At 47.6% G+C, this 23,804-nt stretch overlaps 1 protein-coding gene across 1 annotated transcript in view; it reads left to right on the top strand.

The window, feature by feature from the left end:
• The window catches only part of LOC147701495 (transient receptor potential cation channel subfamily M member 4-like), a 1,534,183-nt gene that overhangs the window by 145,113 nt on the left and 1,365,266 nt on the right, over positions 1–23,804 (top strand). The gene's annotated exons all lie outside the window — the stretch shown is intronic.

Raw genomic sequence — 23,804 nt, 5'->3', positions numbered from 1 at the left:
GAAAAATCAGCACAATCCCATGCCATCCATGATGTTTAAATTCAAGACACTCCACAGAAAGACTACGCCCATGCACCACTCACTACCCCTGCTCAAAAGGCCCCAACAACAGCCCAAACATCGAAAATTCCCAAATTCTAGTTGCAGGAACTGTAATGTCCCAAACAAACTTACTTGTGAAATTTCAAATCCAAAAGTGATCCAAAGAAAGTCAAAAAGGCCTCAAATCCAAATATCCAGCAGCATCCACAAAAAGTAATCCTTCCAGGTCAAGATCCAAATGAAACTGACCAGCACATGAAGAAAGCACTGGGAGGAGCCTGCTGGACAGGAACAGGAAGTTGGAGACTGTGGGGCACTTCCTTCCTCCTACCCCCCCACCCCCAAAATGGACTCCTTGCAAAAAAAAGTGCAGGCAAATGTCAACCTGAGGAGTTATTCTGATAAAAATCATCATTTTCAGAAGGTTTATGCTGCTTGCTGGTGGATTTTTTGTGCAGAATTGCTATTTTGTAATTTCGTGAGTGCGAGATTGTTGCTGCCCGCCGCATCTACGTGTTCGCAATTGCGAACTCTCGCGATACGTGATCACGGCGTACTCGCGTTGACAAACTCTCGCTGTGCAAGGTGGCAAGCCGCGATGACGTAATCGCGGTCGCCAAACTCCCGCAGGATCCCGCAGCAAGATCCAAAATGGTGCAGCACTCGCAAAATATCGAGAAAAACAACTCGGCAAACGCTGAATGACGGTAAGTGAACTCCGCACGCCGCAATATTGTATCACCAAGAAAAAAAATCCGCTGCGTGCGAATTTGCAGATTTTCGGTAAATTTGCGAGAGTTCGCGGATTGAGAATTTACCGAAAATCCGCAAAATCCGCAAGCGGAACGGATTTTCCGCCCATGCTTCCTTACGAGCAGCACCTCTAATGTCAGATGCACGCTCAGCGGACAACACAGAACGAATTTCCCGTGCTTTCTCCTGTTTTTTAGAAGAGTCCTCATGTGACTCATGAGGAGCAGAAGGGAAAATATATGGAACGATCTAATAATATGAAATCATCTTGTGGTTTATTAAGGATAGGATAAAGGGGTTGCCTAACAGCATATTGGCCAGTTACCTGTAAGTGGCGCTCCCAATCCTCTCTCTCTTTTAGTTCTTTTGTTTCCTTATGTTTTAATTCTTATGCTTTCGCATAGATGTTCTTTCGCTGTTCCTTTTCAATCAAGGCTTACTCAGGCTTCATTCGCTCCCGCACTTCTTTCTCCCACATTCGCACGCAGTCAAACATATCTTGCCTAGCCTTTCACTTAAACATTTGTTGCTCCACATACTGAATCTTTCGCAAATCAAATTACCCATGCATAGGCCAACGCAACCCAGGATCTTTATGAGTGTATTAGTTCCATAACGTGCTGTACATTATAGAAGAAATACCATACTTAATATACATGTCCCTATTAGGCGTCCCCTCCGGGGGGGCTGGTTGTGCTTCGTCGAGTCTCAAATTGGTACCACTACAAAAGCAACACATCCTACAAAGTGTGCTGAAAACAGGCATGCCAAAAATAGTGCAAAATATGCAGTATTATAATCAAAAGTAGCGCGTAAGGTACTCTTCGTACGCTGCGCCGTTCAAACAAATAAAAATAGAGAAAAATCTCCTCATTACCTGCCTATATGTATTGCAACACATATATATTTGTCAAACAGATTTCAATATTGGCCAATCGTACAAACAAAGCCGCAGTAAGTGTTACTAAACTACCTTACCAATCAAAGGCGTCAAAAACCAACAGCAAGTGCTGCAGAACGGCTCTTACCAATCAAATGGTGTCCTGGTTCCAACTGCCAAGTTCTCAAATCGACCAAATGGTCACTGCACGGCGAATCAACAGAAGAGATCTCAGTCGAGGACCGGCGCCACCTGGATGGTCTTATCTTATCTTATCTTAGGGGATTCTTGTATAGCGCACTGACACCGAGAGGTTTCCTGGCGCTGGCTGAGTGCCAATGAGATGGAGATACAGGGGTCTAGCCAGTCTGTGTGAAGAGGTGAGTTTTTAGGAGTTTTCTAAAAGCCAGAAGGGAATTGGCAGATTTAAGAGGGAGAGGTAACTGGTTCCAGAAGGCAGGGGCAAGGTAGGCAAATCTACGACCGCCGTTTTTTTTTAGTTTGGTAGCAGGGACAGCTAGCAAGAGGCGATGGGAGGAACGAAGATTGCGTACCGGACGGTAAGGGATGACCAGTGATTTGAGGAAGGCAGGGGAGGTCCCGAACACAGCTTTGAAGGTCAGACAGCCGATCTTGAATGCAGTCCTCTGCTCCACCGGCAACCAGTGGAGTCTGTGAAGAAGTGGTCTCGCGGATTGCCACTTCGGGGTTTTATAGGCCAGCCTTGCCGCTTGGTTCAGTACAATCTGGAGCCTATTAAGGAGGAATTTAGGTAGGCCGTAGTACAGGGAGTTTGAAAAATCCAGGCGGGAGAGCACCAGGGCGATCAGGACTTGTATCAGGGCCTCTGGTGTCAGGAGATGGGAAACTTTCCTGATTTTTCTGAGCTGGAACATACATGAGGACACAACCGCACCAACCTGAGGCTTAAGAGAGAGCTCCGAGTCAATTATGACCCCGAGGCTCTTTGCTGACTTAGCCGGGATGGGCGGGGAGCCAAGCTCAGTTGGCCAGAACTGTGGGCCCCAGTGAGTGAGACTATTTCCTGGAAGGATCAACTCGGTCTTCCCCGGGTTCAATTTCAGCTGGTGGAAATTCATCCAATGTTGGATGTGTAGCATCACTGCTTGACAATCGAGGGCTGCATTGGGGGTGTTAAGCGGAAAAATGATTTGCCGATCGTCTGCATAGTTGAATACAGTGAGATTCCACCTCTTCAAGGAGAAAATAAGCGGCTGAAGATAAAGATTAAAAAGCAGAGGGGACAGGGACGATCCCTGAGGCACTCCGCAGATGGATGGGTACTGTGGAGCTGTGAAGGGACCAAGCCGGACCGCCTGCATTCTGCCCGACAGGAAAGATTTGAGCCAGGCAGAAACCAGGCCTCGGATGCCGGCTTGCTCGGCACGGTGGATGAGGATGTTGTGGTCCACCGTGTCAAACGCAGCCGACAGATCCAAAAAGACAAGCGCCTGTGATGTCCCTTTATCGGCATTAGCCCTAAGCGTATCCATAACTGCCAGGATCACAGCCTCGGTGGAATGGGCTGGTCTGAACCCAGCCTGATTAGGTTCGAGAAAGTTGGAACACTCGATGAATTCAGATAGGCAGCTAGTAACATGTGCCTCCAGGAGTTTGGATAGGTAGGGCAAGAGAGAGATAGGCCGATAGTTGGCAAGGTCGTCCGGGTCAGCTCCAGGCTTCTTCAGTAAAGGCACGAGGACAGCCTCCTTGAAGGAATTAGGTACTACTCCTGCCTCCAATGAGGCATTTAATAAAGGCAAGATGCAGTCCGGTAAGGACAGGCAGATGTCACGAAAGACAGAGGGAGGACAGCAATCATTAGGTGAGCCAGATTTGACTCGAGCAACAAGTTTAGCCAGAGTGCTGGGGTCGAGGGCAGGGAGAGAGAGCAAGGAAAGCAGGTTTTCGGGGGGGAGGCTGGCATATCATCAGGGAGGACTGAAGGAATCGTGTTCTTGATCTTGGCAATTTTTTCAATAAAGAAATTATTAAAGGCATTGCAAGATTCTTGCGTCGGGGTCTGAGAAGGAAGAAAGGAAAAACGCCGTGGGTGCCAAGAATCTGGTCTCCTCAGGCAGCGATCGCGTCCAAAGCGAAATTCCAATCCTTCGTCGCGACCAGTCCTTCGGGCATCTGAGTCGCCGATGAGCCCCAAGTTGGAAGCGCCAATTTGTGATGGTGAGCCTCAGCAAGGCCTACCAGTGCAAGGGATTGGCCCTTCTCAGCACAGAGTCTCCTCAGACCAATAGGAAGAAGTTGGCACAGAAACTGGAATAGAAAATACAGAGTTTATTAAACCTCATGAGGAGGAACTACATTCACACAGCACCGTTCGGTAATGTATGAATTTTATACCTACACAGGGGCTCAAAAGAAGGCGGTACAAGTAACAATGCTGGTTTTAGGTACACATAAGGTCATACAGAAAATGCAGGGTCGACAAGTAGGAGGAGCTAACAGTGGCTAGATTTTAGTAAACACAACCTGACAGATATGAATTGACAACAGCTGCAAGCTCAACTGAGCATGTGTAAAGCAGAAAAGGCTAAATATATCTCGTCTCTAGGCAGATTTCAAGAGCAGTCAACAGGAAGGTAGGACAGAGCACATGGCGAGCACATGGTAGCACATGGCAAACAAAATGGCTGACAAATACAAAATGGATTCCACAAAACGGACAAGATAGTCTCTAAATACAAGATGTCTTCTGCTAATGCTTAACCTAATCGCTGCTAAATTACAACAGAAAGGCTTAATATCCTTTTGAAAATTCAGGCGCCAGCTGTTGCTCATATGTGATACGATTGTACTTGGGAGATTGCAACTGACCTGCTTTTCTCTCACTCTCTATTGTGGAAAAGAGTCTAGAGGGGCCGCTACAGACAGAGGCAAATCACGGATTTAAAATAACCAAATTGCTTACAGTAACCTCAAATCTAATTTGATTTGTGTGAAAGGTCTCTACCCACCGTTACCTGGGAAGAGGAATTTCGGAGTCCCTGGCATTTAGTGAGGACGTAATATCGGCACCTTCCCTAATCTCTGAAACAGCATTGGTACAAGCCACCTAAAACAATGGTGATTTGGAATCACTTTCAGAATTAAAACAGACCCAAATCAAAACACTCCTACATAGGGCCATAATGACGGAATATCTTTGGGGGAATATAGCCCCTAATGGCCTAATTGTTTCCAATGCATCACGCATCTTTTTAAATGATCCGGAATTCAGATGCAGATGGTCTCTCATAGCATGGAAATTCACGAGAGACTGGCTGGTCTTGATTATACAAACAGCTAAAAGACTTTCCGATGCACCATTGATCAAAATCAAAACCATGGGGAACGGATTGAAAACACAAGTCACCATTGCCACCTTTAAGAAAAAACTAGAAGAGAATAATGAGATCATCAACGTGCATAAAGAATACCTCACACAGGCAAACATAAATAAGTTCCAGAAAGACCTGAAGCGGTTCAATTTTGAGAGCAAGTTTTCGTACTCAAAAGAGGACTACAGACCAAATGAAACCGATAAATCTGACTCCTCAGATACAGACAGCACGGGGTCAGCAAGATACTCCAGTGACTCTTCAGGAGATGGACAACACCAGAAATGGAACACAAAGAGGAGAGGAGGACCCCCCGAAGAAACAGGGGTAATTACTAACCAACGGGCCCTTTCATCAACAACCATTTGGCTGGGGACCTTACGTCTAGCCACCTTTTCAACCCCCACAGTACTGGTACCAATGGCAACCTTCCCAGCCTCCTTTTTTAGGCAGAGCCAAAATCAGGGGGGAGTTAAAAGGAGGGGCCCAAGAGTACAATGGCAACCCGATCAAGAGGAACCAATGATGCAGGAAACATGACGAGCACCAGCAGGAATCCACTGGAATAATTAACCTGAGTAGAAAAACGTTCACCCCAACTCAAGAAGCAGTACTCAACAGAGGATTGGGCTTTGTCCCCACAGCAAATTGTAACCTTTCAAACTGAGAAGTGAATTGGCAGAGTTCTTCCGGAGACTGAGGCAATCAGTTTTCTTTGTGGACCAGAATGTGCTACCGCAGGACGAAGAAGATAGGAACACTGGCCTAAGGAAAAAATCAAATTTTACTCCACCTAATCATACCGTGCCACCAGCATTACTGTCTTTTGAAAAAGCAGTAACCGTGGAAGTTGATAAACTGAAGGACAACGAAAAAATGGATTTTCAACAATTTAACAAGAGCTGAACGCAATGCCATCTACGAAATTGACAACATGAGGGACATCATAATTAAACCAGCCGACAAAAAACGCCTGAATGACCCCTGTAACTATAAACAAATACACAGGGACCCCACTAAGGAAACCATGGAGTTTGTACACACAATGGTTAACTAGGCAAAGGAGGAAGGACGGATTACAGCATCAGAAGCTGGATTCCTGAAAGAAGAGAATCCATGAACACCGGGCTTCTATATATTGCCAAAGGTCCATGAGAACAAGAAACCACCACCTGGCAGACCTATCGGGTCGGGGATTGGATAAGTATTAGAGCCCCTATCAAAATTTACAGATTATTTTCCTAGACCAATGGTTCAAAGGATGCCATCTTATCTTAAGGATACCAGAGTTATCCTTATCACATTTCAAACCCTGTCATTCAATAAAACCACTGACATCTTTATTGCTCTATACGTTGAGGCACTGTATATCAGCATACCCCAAGAATCATCACTTTGAGTAATTGAGACCTTACTTAGGAATGAGGAGTGTGCATCCATGTCACCCAAAGAGTTTCTCCTTGACTGCCCCAGATTGGCTTTTACCAGAAATTTCTTTGAATTTGATGGGGAATAATATTTGCTGACCCACGGAACTTCGATGGGCAGTACATTTGCCTCTCATATTGCCTGCCTGTATGTCCACGAGTTTGAGACCAAATTGATCTATGACAACAACAACCCTTATGGCACCAAGCTGTTGGTGTGGAAGAGGTTCATAGACCATATTTTCCTGATCTGGAGAGACTCAGAAACGGAATCCACAGCATTTCTATTCTGGCTCAGCACCAGAGATGAATACCTCAAGTTTACCATGACAAAAGGCAGGGACTCCATTACCTTTTTGGATTTAAAAATCTGGCCAGAAAATGGGATACTTAAAGAACAGAGGTGCACTGCAAACCAACGGATGTTAGCAACTTGCTCTGTTATGAAAGCTTTCACTCCTAAGCCCTCAGAAACAACCTACCGGTTGGTCAATTTTTAAAACTCCAGAGGAATTGCTCGGAAAAAGGAACATATGAAGATCACGCAAGGTTATCAACAAAGACATTTCAAGAAAACCCATACAACAATAAGTTGGTTAAAAGGGCATTCAAGACAGCAAAGTACAACCCCAGGGAGACACTACTGGGAACATATCCTAAATCTAGAAATACCAGGTTAGTTTGTGTCACTACGTATTGCACAGAATCCAATGTAGCGAAAAGGACAATTCTGCACCACTGGAAAACCCTAAACTCAGGAACGTTGAGGAAAGAAAGACCCATGTTCGCCTTTAAAAGAGGGAAATTCCTAAAAGACTCAGTGGTACAAACCCATCCAAAAAGAACAAAAAAGGAAAACTGCACAATAAACACACTGCGGAACCTCCGAGAAGTTGTGGGCCACTTTCTATGCGGCAACTGCAATGTATGCCAACTAACAAAGGCTAGTAAAGAGATTGACCTGGGCTTAAGAACTCGATGGGAACAAAGAAAATGTTCCAATTGTAACAGCAGCAACATGGTATATGTTGTCACGTGCAAGTGCCAGTTAAGGTACATCGGTATGACGACACGTAAAATGAAGGTATGAATCAATGAACACTGCAGCACATTCCGATGCGGCAAGACAATCACAAAAATGATGCGCCATTTTCAAACAGCAGGCCATGATGAAAACGATTTCACCTGGTCGGTGATAGAAAAATTACTGACCACAGTCAGTGACAAACAGCTATTAAAATTGGAACAGAGGTGGATTTACAGCCTCTTGAGCTCGATACAGGGGATTAACGAAGACATACCTTGGACAATGTTATCTTAATTAAACTGACATTTAAAGAAATGTGACATACAAGCATGATGTAGGAACCATGCAGTGGTTTTTTCCTTAGAAAGGTGCCCCATGCAACCTTTGTCACAAACACCTTGTGACCACTCCAATATCTGCAAGGTAACAATGGCACCTTAGAAGTAACACATTAACAACATCTTGATCAATATACAGTAAAATAAGATACAATAGCTAGTGAATCTAATACTAACAACAGCTTGCGTATAAGCTGTCTCAAATTTAGACCAATCAGTGTGTACACAACAATAATCAATGTCATGAGACATCTTTTTTAATATCCTCAACAAAACAATCCTGCAATATAATGGATTGGACCCAAGGAAGATCCCCTTCGGTCCCCCTCCATTTTGAATAACACATCTTTATTGATTAGGATAGCATTTAACAGAGAAACGTAGCTGGGGGTCCGTAATCCGGTTTAGAAAGGGGAACCAAGACATGAGTTTTATGACATGATGTTTGTCAGCATTTGTTATTTTGTTCAAGAGGCGACAACATCCAAAATCAAGATGTATTAATCTTTTTACAAAACAATGTACAGAGGTAGTGACACACACAAAAGAAAACTCAGTTTCCCAGCATGCTTGCTTCTAAAGGCGCTCGCACCACATGATGATATACGACATGTACATAATCTCACGGGTAATTACAGACCCGCCCCACAAGCTCCGGTACTCCGCGACGGACAGAGCGAGATACGGAGGTACTCAAATGGTGCTGGTACTTTGATGAAGTAAGTTGGTTGTGTGTGGATATGTAGAGTTGCGGTTCTAGCGTTCACGCTACGTCACCACGTAGCGTGAACGGCGGCCATTTTTGGTCGTGCGCCGAGACCGCCAATTCAGCTCTCTGTGATAAGGACATATGTATGAATAAATACAGCGTTACAGACAACAAGGTGTCCTGTCATACTTTGGAGGGACAACACCTCCACAGTGGCGACGAGGCTGGGACCTGGGTGAAAAAAAATACAACCACAGGAAGCAACCCACAAAAGTACCAAGGCAGGACAGCCACACAGCAGCACAGGAAGGCCCCACACTGGAGAGGCCGGAGGATCACGGAGAGCGCGGCAGAAGCGCAGGAAACCACTGGTGCGAAGAAGGAACAGCAAAGAACCAGGTACAAGTGTACAGCTCACCCAGAGGCAAAAGAGGGAACCACCAACGGAACCAAGAAGTGTGAGGGGGGCAGGAAGACAGTCGCCCACAGCCACCGCACACCCAGCACAGCACGCAGGGGCGCTCCAAGGTTCTGAAGGAGCCCCGACTGAGCAGAAGCACTGGCGGAATCAAGGGGCAGTGAGGAAGGAGACACAGAGAGCCCCCACCTCCAACCAGAACAGGGAGAGGAGAACAGTGCGCCAGGCAGTCCCAAAAGTCAGAGTACAGTACCGGATAAGCGCGATACCATGTGCGCGCAGGCGACTTCGGCGACAGCTCCAATACCATTTCTACCTAAACCGGGTGAACCCCTAATGAAGTGGGATGACTGGAGGGAGTACATCCTAAATTACATAGAGGTCCTATTAGACAAAAATGAGGAGGCGTTCACGAGCAAAAGGAAAAGAAGAATTTTGCTGTACAACCTAGGCCCGGAATGGATCAGGGTATTCAAGAACCTAGTACCCAAACCTCGGCAAGACACAGACGACGATGTCTTCGCCCATGCGATTGAAGAACTCACTGAGCTCTACCGGCCGGCTAGGTGTGTGTCGATAGACCGCTACAACTTTCAGCAGCGGAAACAAGAAACCGGAGAATCAATAGACGAGTATGTTGCGCATTAAAGAAGTTAGCGTCGACATGCAAATATGGCGCACTCCATGATGAGTTCATCAAGGACCAAATTGTGATGCACACAACAAATAGATCGGTGCAAGACAAACTATGGGCAAGTGGAGACGCCTCTTTGAAAGAAGTGATCGCGATAGTGAAAAAGGCGGAACTGGCGCGGAGATGTGCAGACGCAGCCAAAAGAGAACCAGCAGTAAGGCCAATGGTGAATAAGATTGATGAAGAATAACCCAAAGGGGGAACCAAGAACATGAATACGGCTTACAGAAGACCCAACAAATGGCAGGGGAAGTTGGGTCTACAGGGGAGCAGGTCGAAAGGAGTGAAGAATCCCTGCTACCTTTGCGGCAGTTTGACCCATGACGCACATGACAAGAGATGCCCAGCGTTCCACGCCAAGTGCATGTTGATGGGACATTACGAAAAGGTATGCCGGAGGAAAGCGAGCCGCAACACAGTGAAATACGTAGATCAAGACCAAGAAGGCGTGGAAGGAAGATGTGAAGAGGAAGAGGATGAGGTGCTATGCATAGAGGAGCACGTTCTAAGTGTGGACACCAGGAGATCGAACAAACCGGTATTGGACATGTTAATAGGCGGTGTGAAGATAAGCATTGTGGCAGACTCAGGATCGACATACACGATAGTGCAGAGGGCAGTATGGACTGAGAAGTTCATGCCTCAACTGGGTCCGCAGTTGGAACCACCAGACATAAGACCTGTCACGTACCTGGGAAACCGCATCCCAATAGTGGGATTTAGACCGCTAAAATTTGAGTTAAGAGGACGCAGTGCCGCTTGCAAACTATATGTAGCGGAAAAGGGCCCGTCGGTACTAGGCTGGATGGATCAAGGAGACCTGGGCATCAAGCTGGACCCCGGCGAGCCGGTACAGGTGCTGATGACGGAGTCGGAACAATGGTCAGACCTAGAAAAGTGGAAAAGAGACTTCCCCATGGTGTTCGGTGGAAAAGTTGGGAAATTGGAGAAATTCTCTCACAAGATCATCCTCAAGGCGGATGCCACGCCGGTATCACACAAAGTGAGGAATGTCCCGATCGCTGTGAGGGAAGTGGTGCAACAGGACCTGCGTGAACTTGAAAGGAATGGTATAATTGAACCAATCACGTGTGCCGGAGTGGCTGGCGCCCCTGGTGGTGGGCATGAAACCTAATGGCAAGGTCCGGTTGTGCGTGGACCTGCGTGAACTAAACAAAAGTATTGTGGTGGAGAAGTTCCCGTTACCCCGTATCGAGGAAATGCTGGCGAAAACCAAAGGGAAAAAATGGTACTCCACCATTGATTTGACGTCGGCGTACCACCAGGTAGCATTGCACCCGGACAGTAGGAAGCTGACGTTGTTCATAACTCCTTTCGGGTGTTTCCAATTCTGCAGGATGCCTTTTGGCCTCGCATCGGCAGCGGCCGTCTTTCAGAAACTCATGCATTGCCTCTTTAAGGACATGGAAGGGATCCAATACTTCCAAGACAACATCCTGGTGATGGGTAGGGACCAACGAGACCACGACACCAAGTTGTTCAGGGTGCTGAAAGTGCTAGAGGATAAAGGACTGACTGCAGAGTGGGAGAAGTGCCGCCTAGGAATGGCCTCTGTCACCTATCTGGGACACGAAATTGGTGAAAAGGAGATCACACCAAAGAAGGAGAATGTGAGAGCAATATGTGACGCTCCACCCCCCTGCTAGCAAGGAAGAAGTGAGGTCCTTCCTAGGGATGGCCGAATATTATAGCAAGTTCGTACAACACTTTGCCACCAAGACCCACCACATGAGGCAGCTTACGAGAGAGAAAACGGCATTCGCATGGATGGAGGAGACGCAGAAGGAGTTCGAAGGTATTGAAAAGGATGTTGTCTAGGCCATACCCCTCCAAGGGTACGATCCGCAGGGCCAAACGGTGGTGACGACGGATGCCAGCGACAAAGGGCTGGGAGCAGTCCTAATGCAAGACAGAGGAGAAGGAACAATGGAGACATTAAGTTTCGCATCCAGAGCCCTGACAGACACTGAAAAGAAGTTTAGTGTCATCGAAAAAGAAATGCTAGAGGTAGTATGGGCCATGGGCAGATTTTGTCAGTTCTTGTGGGGCACAAGGTTCCAACTTACAACCGACCACAAACCTTTGGTGAGGGTTCTCACGTCCAACGATCATGCGAGCGCCCCTCCAAGAATTGCAAAAATGACTCTAAAACTGTTGGAGTATCGATACGATGTGGAATACATCCCTGGCAGCAGGAACAAGGCGACTGACTACCTGAGCAGGGCTGCAGCAATGTAACACTCCGATGAGGAGAAGGAAGCGGGGGAAGAGATGGTGGCATTGATGGAAGACCCGGAGAAGGTGATAAGCAACCAAGGATGGAAGGATGCGGACCAAGTGGACAGGAACATCCAAGAGGTGATAGAACGTATAGTCGGAGGATGGCCTGAAAAAGGGCACTTAAATGGAAACATGAGAAAGTATTTTGAAGTGAGAGAGGAACTGTCTGTGGATGACAAGGGAGTGTTTGTGTACAGAGGGGACAAGGTGGTAACCCCGGAGGGGCTAATCCCGAGGCTACTGGCAATATTGCACGAGGGCCATCTAGGTATCGGAAAAACCAAATTGAGGGCCAAACAGGGATACTGGTGGCCCGTCATGGACATACAAGCTGAACAACACGTAAGAGAGTTTGACCAATGCCAGCGTGCAGACAAAACAATGACACCGTTGAGACCGGCCTTGGGGAAATTCGCTACCCCGAAGAATCCATGGGAGGAACTCTCCATTGACATACTGGGACCAATTATAGATGAACAAGGAACTCCGAAATATCTGTGTGTCCTAGTAGACAGGTACTCTAAATGGCCTGAAGTTCACGTCCAAGAGGAGATGAGCACGGAGACCATACTCAGGTTCCTGACGGCTACCTTTCTTAGAGAAGGAATTCCCAAGTCCATATTGAGCGATAATGGCCCCCAATTCACTTCAGAGAATTGGCTCCAATATATGGAAAGGAATGGAATTTCCACAAAACACACGTCCATATATCATCCCGCTGGAAATGGACAAGTGGAACGATTCAATAGAGTACTAATGGGGTCCATCCAGGCAGCCATCATGATTGGAAAAGATTGGGAAAAAGAGATATTACATGTGATTTGGGCCTATCGCATCACCCCTATCACTACATGGTACAGCCCCTTCCAGATCCTCAGAAGCAGGGATCCATTCACCAAAGACAATTTGGCATGGAAGGAAAAGACGGTTACCAGCAAATGGTCCCCTGCTGTGGTACAGAGGAATTTGGAAAAAGCTCAAACCATATATACGGAACATCATAACAAGAGAAAAAATGTAAAGGACACCTCGTTGGAAAAAGGAGAATGGGTGAGAGTCAAGCTGGCAGTACTACAGAAAAAGGGAGACAGTAAATACAGCCAGCCCCTCCAAGTAGAGGAAGTTTATTATCAAGCAGCAATGTTGAGTGACGGTAATGTGTGGTCCCAGGACCGCATGGCATGATGCAACAAGATCTTACAATGGGCTCCCGAAGATCGGGAACGGTATAATTGAACCAATCACGTGGGGAACGAGGAGTGACAGAACAGAGTGCAACAGAGAATGAGAACATCACCCCGGAAGGAAACATGGAAGGTGTGGACCCAGGGTTGGAGCAAGGAGGCGTTGGAACTCCCAGAGCAGAGACAAAGAGGCGAGAGAGGAGAGAGCCGACTTGCAGAGAGAGCCCAGACACCCAAGAAGGTAGAGAGAGGGGGTCCGTGGTGACCAGCGGAAGAGAAGTGGTGACCATACCGGTAAGATGCACAAGGGGGGGGCGAGTGATTGTGAGACCCTCCAGGTTCCGGGACTATGAGATGGGTGATGGACAATAACCCCCAAGACTGCTTGGTTCATGTGATATAAAAAGGGGGAGATATGTAGAGTTGCCGTTCTAGCGTTCACGCTACGTCACCAAGTATCGTGAACGGCAGCCATTTTAGGTCGCGCGCCGAGAGCGCGAATTCAGTGTCGGAGCGCGAGCTGAGTGCACCAAGCTCGGCGCTCTCTGTGATGAGGACATATGTATGAATAAATACAGCGTTACACACAACAAGGTGTCCTGTCATACTTTGGAGGGACCACACCTCCGCAGGATATGTGTGGTGATATTCACAAAGAGGGTGAAGAGGGATGTTTGTCACCCCGGAATATTAGAGACAGTCCCACATTACGAAGGATGATTGTGGCGGGCGTTTTTTACTCCTGGGGTAACCATTATGCTAATCACGCGTGAACGACTGTAAATTTCTACACGCTACCAAGTACGATTGAGAACCACATCCCGAGAAGGAATGAGCACAACACGGGATCAGGTTGATACTGTGATCACCAGGTATCATTTATTAAGATCACTTTAAAGTACCAGGGGATTGGGAAAAGAAACATTCCACGACGATAATAAAAATGTTAAAACCTGTGCATGCATTATACAATTTGAATTGAGGTAGGGAAAGGCTATTCGAGCTTTCTCTGCCCAGTAAGCTCATACCACACTGAATCATTAGGAATGCATGTTATATATATTTTTCCTCACAGTGTTTGACTATAAGGGAGCACCAACTGCCTGATCCGCATGTTGCAAAATAATGAAACCCAGTAGGTAAGCATGAGATGTCAGATATACAAACTGGCGTGTGTACTGTTTCAGATATATATCTACACCTAGGTTTGACAGCTGGACCTAGTGTAGTTGGCACAACAAGAAATAAGTGTTGAAAGTATGGATTAAGATAAACACAATCAACATTGTTTATTAATAAAATAAAAAATTTTAAGCTGCAAGGAGATCACCATTACTTAATTAGAGTTGTGAGGGAATTTGCCCACTGTAACACACCACACAGGATAGTTGTTAAAATTATGACAACATGGTCCAGTGTATAGAAATGGAGGAATCACGGTGGAAGCAGACTGTCTTAGTACTAGCTAGGTTTGACGACCCCCTCTTTTTGTTTTTTCTCTTTCCTTTCCTTAGAAAATCTACTGAGGACACAGTTAAGACAGGTGAGCTCATTAGGCCTCATTTTAGTGCATGGAATGCGTGTATTTTTCAAAAGCAGGGACACTTAGCAGTAGATAATCAGCCCTGAAGAAGTCCCCAGACCGGCGTGGGCTCATGGTGCGGACAGAAACATGTTGGCACTTTAGAAGGGGTATAACTGAACAATTACATTCAGAAAACCCCGAATGTTTCACGTTTTTATTCATGCCCCAGGTACCCTCCTAATAAACATATTGTTTGGGTATACCTGAAGGTATTTTTACTATTACTCATCTGGTTCCCTGCATGACCAGTTCTTGCTTTATATAAGAACTCCCATAACACCTTTGGTTGAGTCTGCCCAGGTTGTATCATCTTACCTGGGTGTGGATAGATGCCTATGATGAAGCATGTCATGATAAGTGAGTGAGGCATCTCCTCCAATATCTTTGGCTACCCCATCACCCAAAGATTGAGCAGAGGGAGACCAACTTACTCCCTTGGGACCTGATTCACCTCTTTCTTCCTCTCCACTAGGAAATTCATGATATCCTTTTGAAAATTCAAGCGGCGGCAGTTGATTATATGTGATACGATTGTACTTGGGAGATTGCAACTGACCTGCTTTTCTCTCACTCTCTATTGTGGAAAAGGGTCTATTACATTGGACAGGTGGGTTTTGCAAATTGTCCGACGGGCTACTCCCTCCCCTTCACAACAACCCCTCGCTCCATGCCACTGTCCCACAACCGGCTGACGGAGGATCATCTGTCCCTACTCCACAAGGAAGTCATGACTCACTGGGCCAAGGGAGCTATGAAGAGTGTTCTGGTGGCAGAAGTAGGCTGTGGTTGCTGTTCATGCTACTTTTTTTGTTTTAGAAAAAGGACAAAGACCTACATGCTATTCTGGATTTGCGGGCACTCACCTTCTTCCTAAAGAAGGAGATATTAAAAATGCTCAGGTTGGCTCAGTTCTTGTCTGCCCTGGACCCAGGAGACGGGATAGTGGTGTTAGACTTGCAGGATGCCTACTTCCACATCCCTGTCCTTCCTGTTCACAGGTGCTATCTGTGGTTTAGGATAGACCACGATCATTTTCAGTTCACCGTCCTCCCCTTTGGCCTCACCAGCACCCCTCGGTTGTTCATCAAGGTGATGGTGGGGGTTGCATCTCCTCTGTGGAGATCAGGAGTTCTAGTCTTCCCCTATCTCGAATGGCTGTTGAAGGGTGGCTTGCCCCAGGCGGTAGTCTTCCACCTCCAGGCTATGGCGAACCTTTTGTAATCTCTGGGGTTCCCTATCAACATGCTGTAGCCACAGCTGACTCCCTTTCAGAAGTCTCATTTCATCAGATCTGTTGTGCATGCAGTGCTGTTTCGGACTAATCCTCCCGAGCAGTGAGTCCAAGATATTTAGGCTATGATACCGATGTTTTAGCCTCTATCCTGGATTTGGGTTAGGCAGACCCTGTGGCTGTTGGGATTCATGGCCCTCCTGCATCATTTTGCTAACTGAGGTCCAGTGGCATCTGCAAGCTCTGCAGTGGGACTTGAAGTTTCAATGGGCACAGCATCGGTGGAACCTCGCTGACATCATCCAGATCGCACAGTGAACTGTGAAATATTTACAGTGATGGCTGACGAACCACGATTGGGTCAAAGGCAGACCCTCTCCCTTCCCCAACCAAATTTCACAGCAGTTACAGATGCATTACTCCTGGAATGGGATATTCACCTGAGAGAGGTGAAGATCAGAGTACTCTGGTGGAATCCAGACATCAACCTGCTGGAGCTCTGTGCGATCGGATGGGCATTGAAAGCCTTTCTACCCTCCGTCAAGAGAAGGCTGGTACAAGTGTTCATGGACGACACCACTACCATGTTGTACTGGAACAAACAGGACAGGTCTCTCAATGCAAGAGCAGACCAGGTCAGCCGTCAATGCCTAGTGGATCATAAATTATGTCTCTTCTTGCAGGTGGTCCAAGGTCTCTTTCGCGGTCAGATCGGTTCGCCTTCGCAGAGAACGTGCAATCTCAGCAGTTTTGCACGCTGGATTTTCCAATGCAGTTCTCACTTGGAAATACTTTTTGCTTCAAGTGGAACTCAGGGTTCCTGTACGTCTTTCTGCCCATACCACTTCTGCCCAGGGTACTCAAGAAGGTTAGGAACGACTGGGCCCAAGTCATCCTAGTGGCTCCGGATTGGGCACGGAGAGTCTAGTATCCCGTTCCACTGAGTATGGCCAACAACCCTCTGATCAGGCTGCCCCTTTGGGAGGATCTTCAGTCACAGCAGCAGGGGAGGGTTCTCCACCTGAACCTGTCCACTCTCCGCCTTCGTTTGTGGAGATCGAGCAGCGACAGCTGACAGCCTTTGCCCCTCCTTCCTAAGTCTGTAATGTCATCTTTGTAGCTAGGCGTCCCTCCACCAAGGCGGTATACGCCTGCTGTTAAACATTTGTGGCATGGTGTGTAGGAAAATACATTGATCCCCTTTCTGCTCCCCTCTCTGAAGTGTTAATGTTCATTCTTTCTCTTGCTCAGCAGGGCTCTGGGCACTCTTAAGGGCTATCTATCTGCTCTTTCTGCCTTTTTGAGGCTGCCTGACCGACCCTCATTGTTCAAGTCACCTATTGTACATAGGTTCTTAAAAGTCTGGTCCATCTCCCCCCTCCTTCTCCTTTTACTATGCCTCAGTGGAACCTTAATTTAGTTTTGACTTTTTAATGTGTGCTCCTTTCAAGCCTCCCAATAATTGTCCCCTCAGGCTTCTGACAGTCAAACTGCCTTTTTGTAGCAATTACATCTGCTTGTAGAGAGAGTCAGCTGCTGGGCTTGTTATCCAAGCCAGCTTACCTCTCAGTCTACTCTGACAAACTGGTGCTTCGCACGAGGACCTCCTTCCAATCAAAAGTAATAGTCATCCCATTTCAGGTAGGCCAATCGATCAACCTGCCTACCTTTTATACTCCTCCACACCACTCTAAAGAAGGGGACTAAATCCACCTTCTGAACCCCCAAGCAGCGTTGTCGTTCTACCTTGACCACACACCACAGTTCGGGGTGGATTACCAACTCTTCGTGGAGTATGTTGGTGCGAAGAAGGTTCGGGCTGTGCAGAAACAAACCATTTCTAGGTGGATCGGACTCTGCATCAAAATCTGATACGCATTATCCATAAAACAATCTCCTGAAGGTTTGCAAGCTCATTCCACCAGAGCTAAAGTTGCAACCACTGCGTTAGCATGCAGACGTTCCGGTCCAGGACTTCTGCCAGATAGCAACGTGGGCTTCCCTGCACACTTTCACCAAATATTACTGTCTTGATAGCCCGGTCCGTAGAGATGGGCATGTCACCCTTTGGTCTAGCAGGACTTCCTTGTGTAAAATTGGCCTGCAGACCCACCTCCAGGAAGGCATTGCTTGGTTATCTATTTAAAGGTAAGACAACTGTGGCTAGAAGTCTCTATCAGATGAACAAAATACTTACCTTCAGCAAAGCCTTATCTGGTAGAGACTATATCTAGCTGTGGATTCCTTACCGACCCACCCATTATCTCCGCTCTGCAAACAGATTTCTAGGGACAAGTCTAATTCCTTTCAGGGCCCTAGTTTTCCTCACCAGTGGTCAGTGCTCTTCTTGGCTTTGTGCTTCTGTGGTGGAAAGTCGTGAAAAGAAACTGACGTAAGTGCAACTGGGTGGTGCCTATAAAAGGTGCCGCAGTCATCACTTCCAGTACAGACGATGCCGACAACGCATTCAGAGCTGAACAGTGCCACCTATCTGGGGTACTGCTCATGGAAAATATTCTGGGTCCAGTCTGACGCCTGGGAAATTTAAAGGTAATCAATCTGTGGCTAGATATAGTCTGTACCAGATAAGGCGTTAACCAAGGTAACTAACTTGTTCTTCAATGCAGGCCCAAAAAATCTTGAAGGCAATCTTGAAAACTAGCTGCATCATGTACAACGCCACCAGGAACTGCATGTCTGTGTAGAAAAGTAGGATCTGCTTTTCATGGTTACCACCACTTTTTGCTTGGTGTCAGTGTGCTGGGATCCTGCTAATCAGGACCCCAGCAACTATGATTTCTCCCCTAAATTAAGTACTTTAGTACCTCCAAGATTGACTGCTGGTGTACCCTTGTAAGTCCCTAGTATATGGTACTAAGGTAGCCAGTGCATAGGTACACTAGGTGTCTCCCATGGGCTGCAGCATATATTGTGCCACCCATGCGAGCCCACTTAAACTGTGAATACAAGCCTGCTATTGCAGCCTGTGTGAGTTGGTGCTTGCACCTATCACGACCGATATATGTTTCCTTATTTCTGAGGTCACTATACTGTAAACCCTTAAGACACCCCTATGGCAGCTCTTTAGTCCATAGGGCAGGGCGCTTGGTTAGAAGTGTGAGGGTGCACTGCATAAGCAAAACACCCCTACAAACCCACGAGTCGATTCTCCAGACTTTGTAGGTGAGGTCATATTTAGACATATAGTGGACATCAGTCATTATGAGATGTCTAACTATATAGTGGCAGCAACAAACCCAGTCATGTTTGATATCAAACATGTTGGAATCACCCCCCAACATGGGGACCAGTGTTAGAAGTATGATCCCATGTACTGGGGGTCCTTAGCGAATCCCCCTGTGCTCCCTGTTACAGCCTTTCAGGGCCTGCAAGCAAGCTAGTGCTGATGCCCACCACAGACACAATTCTGCTCTCCTGCTGCTTAGCCAAGATTGAGCAGGGGAAGGTAGAACAATAACTTTCCTGTCACAGGGAAGTGTAACCACCTCCCAGATGGGACATAGTGTATTTGGCTGGGGTTGGATGCTTTCCAGCGCCACCAAACTGATTTGAAGGGCACATTTGATGCCTTCCTTGCATACTCCAGTTTGAGCCAGTTCAGGGAGCCCTTGGCTCCCACTCTGGCATGAAACGGGACAAAGGACATGGGAGTATACTTCCCTCTGTGCAGCCTCTCCTCTGGGAGGGACCCCGAGTTGTTCCAACCCTTTCCTTAGGGTACTCATGGACTTACCTGTGGGTGAGTTCTTGAATTCGTCGTGGGACAAGACGCAACCCTGAAACTGTCACTGTTCAATCATCTGGACACTTGGACTTCGTTGGACTTAGACTGGAACCACGACTGCACCAAAGAAGACTCCTGCTGCTCCTGGTGTTGCTATTCTGCAAGTCTTCTTTGTTATCTGTCTCTGTGCTTTCCAGGTTCTTCAACAGACCAGTAGGCTGCCTAACCCACCGCGCTCTACACGTCCAAGGGCCTTCTTTTCTAGCAGCTAAGCTTCTGCCCTACACTCCACTGAGACTTCTTAGATCTCACAATAAAGCCCTGCTTAAAGCCCCGCCCAACACTGACCACCTAGTCACAGACTTCTGATGTGGGACAGCTCATGCATGGCTCCTGGTCTTCCTTAGCATTGTCCGGTCCTCACAGCTGCAATGATAAGGTTACTGTCCACTCTTCAGAACCTACAGACATTGGTGGGCATTGTGTCTCTGTGCCTACTGGTCACCTCCGAGTGGCATAGACTCTGTCCTTTCTGCTTGCAGGTTCTTCACTTCCAGAATCCACCCTAGGATTCCACCAGACTCCTTCACAGTCTTCTACAGAGGCATTTTCTTCAAAGTCGTTCATTGTTGTATATGGCAAGTTCCAACACCCCTATACACCTGGCTCCCTGGTATAGGTAACCTGGTTCCCTGGGCATCTACGGGTGAGGTGGCTCTCCAACCTTCTGTCTTCCAAAGGGTTTCTTTGGGGTCCTTTGGCAAGGGTCCTTCTTCAAAACTGCAACCGTGACTTCTCCATTGACTTCCATTGAGCTTGTGGCTGTGTTTCCACTCTGCACATAGTCTCAGTATGGGTTCCGGGGTACTTACCTTAGGTGGTTCCTTGTGTCCCCGGCTCCTCTGGGTCTTCTAGTCCAAGTCCCATTCCCCTTTGCAGTTTACATTCCACTTTCCTAATATATAGTTTGGTCTACCCGTAGAGGCCGCTGAATTTTGTGCTACTTACCTGACTGCTTTTGAAGTATTCTTGTGTATTGTGTTTATATCTCCGGGTAGGAGATATACCAATGTGATAGTGATGTTGTATAGTAATAAATAGACATATTTTTGCTAACCACTGTGTGGTTTCTTTACATCTAACGTACACTATAGCTTAAACTGGTAAAACTAACTGCTTAATACTCCTTCAAGATAAGCTGCTCCCCACAGCAACCACTTTGAGAGCTTTAAAAGGTTATCAAATACCACTTAAATCACCATAAGGGTTGCCTAGATTAGTGCAAGGTGCATCACTTGAATAAGTGTGCACAATATAGTAAGCTAGTCTCCTATATTCTGTCTGACAAGCTCACAATTTCCGGTGGCCCTCCGCATATCACAGCCAGTGCACCATCAGACTAAAGCTAAAGAAGTGCAAAAAAGAAAAAACAAGAAAAAACAAGGCAACGGTTCTCCATGTACACACCCAGAATCTAGATTGACATTACTTGTATCCATCAGGACTGCCCCAACCCTACTCCAATTTAGGAACGAGCTGAGTGCAGTAACAGTCCTCTTTCGTTCATAGGAACCTACTACCTCCAGTCACATGTTAACTATGGATGTATGACACTACAACGCATGCTTTTACCACGCATGCCTTTACAACGCGGTTTTTACATCGCAAACCTTTACAACGCATAGCGCTTAGAGGTGCTGGATAGTGAAAAGTTTAATTTTCTATTCCAACTCCAGTCCCTGTGGACACTAGGGAAGGTGTTGGATAGAAAATTAAACTTATTCCCTATCCTAGAGCGCCCCCCCCAGCGCAATGCGTTGTAATGGTTTGCGTTGTAATGCCTGCGTTGTAATGGTAGTGCGTTGTAAAAGTTTTGTTGTAAAGGTTGTTCACCGTTAACTATGTTGTTGGCCCCTATACAGTGCTCCTTCGAATTTCAGCTAGGGCTATGGAATATATAATTATTACAAACATATATATATATATATATATGTACAAACAGGCACACAAATGGACATACATACATAAAGTGCCTGTGTTTGCAAAACTTTTATTCCCTTATGCAATGCACTGGCTCCCTGACTTTTCAATTGCAGGCGTGTCCTGAACTTCCCAAACAATAGAGCGTCGTGAATATTAACTATTTACAAACAATTTCTACTGTATTTACACAGGGGCCCTGGTTTTATTACTGTATAGGTCTATAGCAACCTACTCTTTGTGATTGCCAATTTCTACCCGAGATCACCATTCTCACTGCAGCTTACTGATTTAGTAATTGTTTACTGTATTACATTTGGTATAGTTGGATATTGCATTTTGTGTGTTTCTATTGGCTTGATTAGTTTTTACAGTAAACATTGCGTGAGGTATTAAACTCTGGACGCATTATCACACTCTGGCAGAAAATCAGTCTTCTACACATGAACACATCCTTTGAGACAAACCTTGGCTGCCTGCACACTCCCTTCTATAGAATCATGGATGTATAGGTGAAGTTTACTTTAAGATGCAGGCTTGGCTTCTGAACTTTGTCTAAGGGACCCCAGTGACCCTGTAGTTACCTACTCATGAGAACCTGACCTGAAAATTACCAGAGAACTAAACCACATCTAAATAAATATGTACTAGGACTTGTTTGGAATCCTCCAAAATATCAAGAGTTCACAAGATCCGAGGGAGGAGTTGGCTCAGCATCAAATGTCACTCGTGGAGGAAATGAACTGGCATTGTGAGTCCCATATCGAGTTCACGCGTTGACTTCAAGCAGAAACATTGTGCACTTGCTCAGAGAAGGCACTGGTCCAGGGGCAGTAAACCTGTCTGTCCTCCCACAGAGTCAGGGCTACACCCAAGGACTGAAGGTAAAGGCCGTTGGTTGCTGAGACCTAAAGTAAGGGGAGCAGTCTTTCTAGCATACTGAGAATCTGCCTTATTCGGCTCAAGAAAAAAAGTCACAGCTGCTTTAAACCCTAGTGTGAAGATCAGTTACTGGAAAAAGAGAATGGCCATAACAGTATTGATTATGGGTGGGCAGAAAACTCCGCTCCGCCAGCGTAGCGGATAAATCCAGCCACCCCTGCTCCCCGGCCCGGTCCCTGCTTCTGAAAGCAGCCAGGCTGGGGAGAACCTCCCCGGGCCCCGGTGGACCCCCGTCACCAGCGCCAGGACCCTCGGCTGGCTTCCAGGATGGAAGGCTCCTGCAGCCTGGGACCCTGGGGTGCAGTACGAGCCCGGGCCCGGTCCCAGCTTCCGAACTCTAGCCAGGCTGGGGAGAGCATCCCCGGGCCCCAGTGGGCCCCCGTCACCAGTGCCCAGGCACTCGGCTGGCTTCCAGGACGGGGGCTCCCACAGCCTTTGACCATGGGACACAGCACGAGCCCCAGGCCCGGTCCCAGCTTCCAAACCCTAGCTAGGCTGGGGAGGGCCTGCCTGGGCCCCGGTGGACCCTCGTCCCCAGCGCCCCTACCCTCGGCAGGCTTGCAGGATTGGGGGCTCCCGCACCCTGGGACAAAGCACGAGCCCCGGGCCTGGTCCCAGCATCTGAACCATAGCCAGGCCGGAGAGAGCTTCCTCAGGCCCCGGTGGACCCCCGTCCCCAGTGGCTTGCAGGACGGAAGGCTCCCGCACCTTGGGCCCGCCGGACAGAGATCCAGCCTTGGGCTCGGTCCTAGCTTCTAAACCCTAGCCAGGCCGGTGGACCCCCGTCCCCAGCAGTCAGACCCTCGGCTGGCTGGCAGGACAGGGGGCTACCGCAACCTGGAATGGAGCACGAGCCCTGGGCCCAGTCCCGGTCCCAGCTTCCGAACCCTAGCCAGGCCGGGGGAGCCTTCCCAGGCCCCGATGGGACCCCCTGACCATCGGCTGGCTTGCAGGATGCGGGGATCCCGCACCGCGGGGCCTGCTGGATGGAGCTGAAGCCCCAGGCCCGGACCCAACTTCAGAACCCTAACCAGGCTGGGTAGAGCCTCCCCGGGCACTGATGGACCCCCATAACCAGCGCCCGGACCCTCTGATGGCATGCAGGATGAGGGCTCCCACACCCCGAGACCTGCCGGATGGAGCTCAATCCCCAGGCCCGGACCTAGCTTCAGAACCCTAGCCAGGATGGGGA

Source organism: Lissotriton vulgaris, chromosome 7, assembly GCF_964263255.1.
Source record: "Lissotriton vulgaris chromosome 7, aLisVul1.2, whole genome shotgun sequence".
In the NCBI taxonomy this organism is placed as follows: Eukaryota; Metazoa; Chordata; class Amphibia; order Caudata; family Salamandridae; genus Lissotriton; species Lissotriton vulgaris.
Note: the sequence above shows the minus strand (reverse complement) of the source record. Positions and strands in the feature narration are given on the sequence as shown.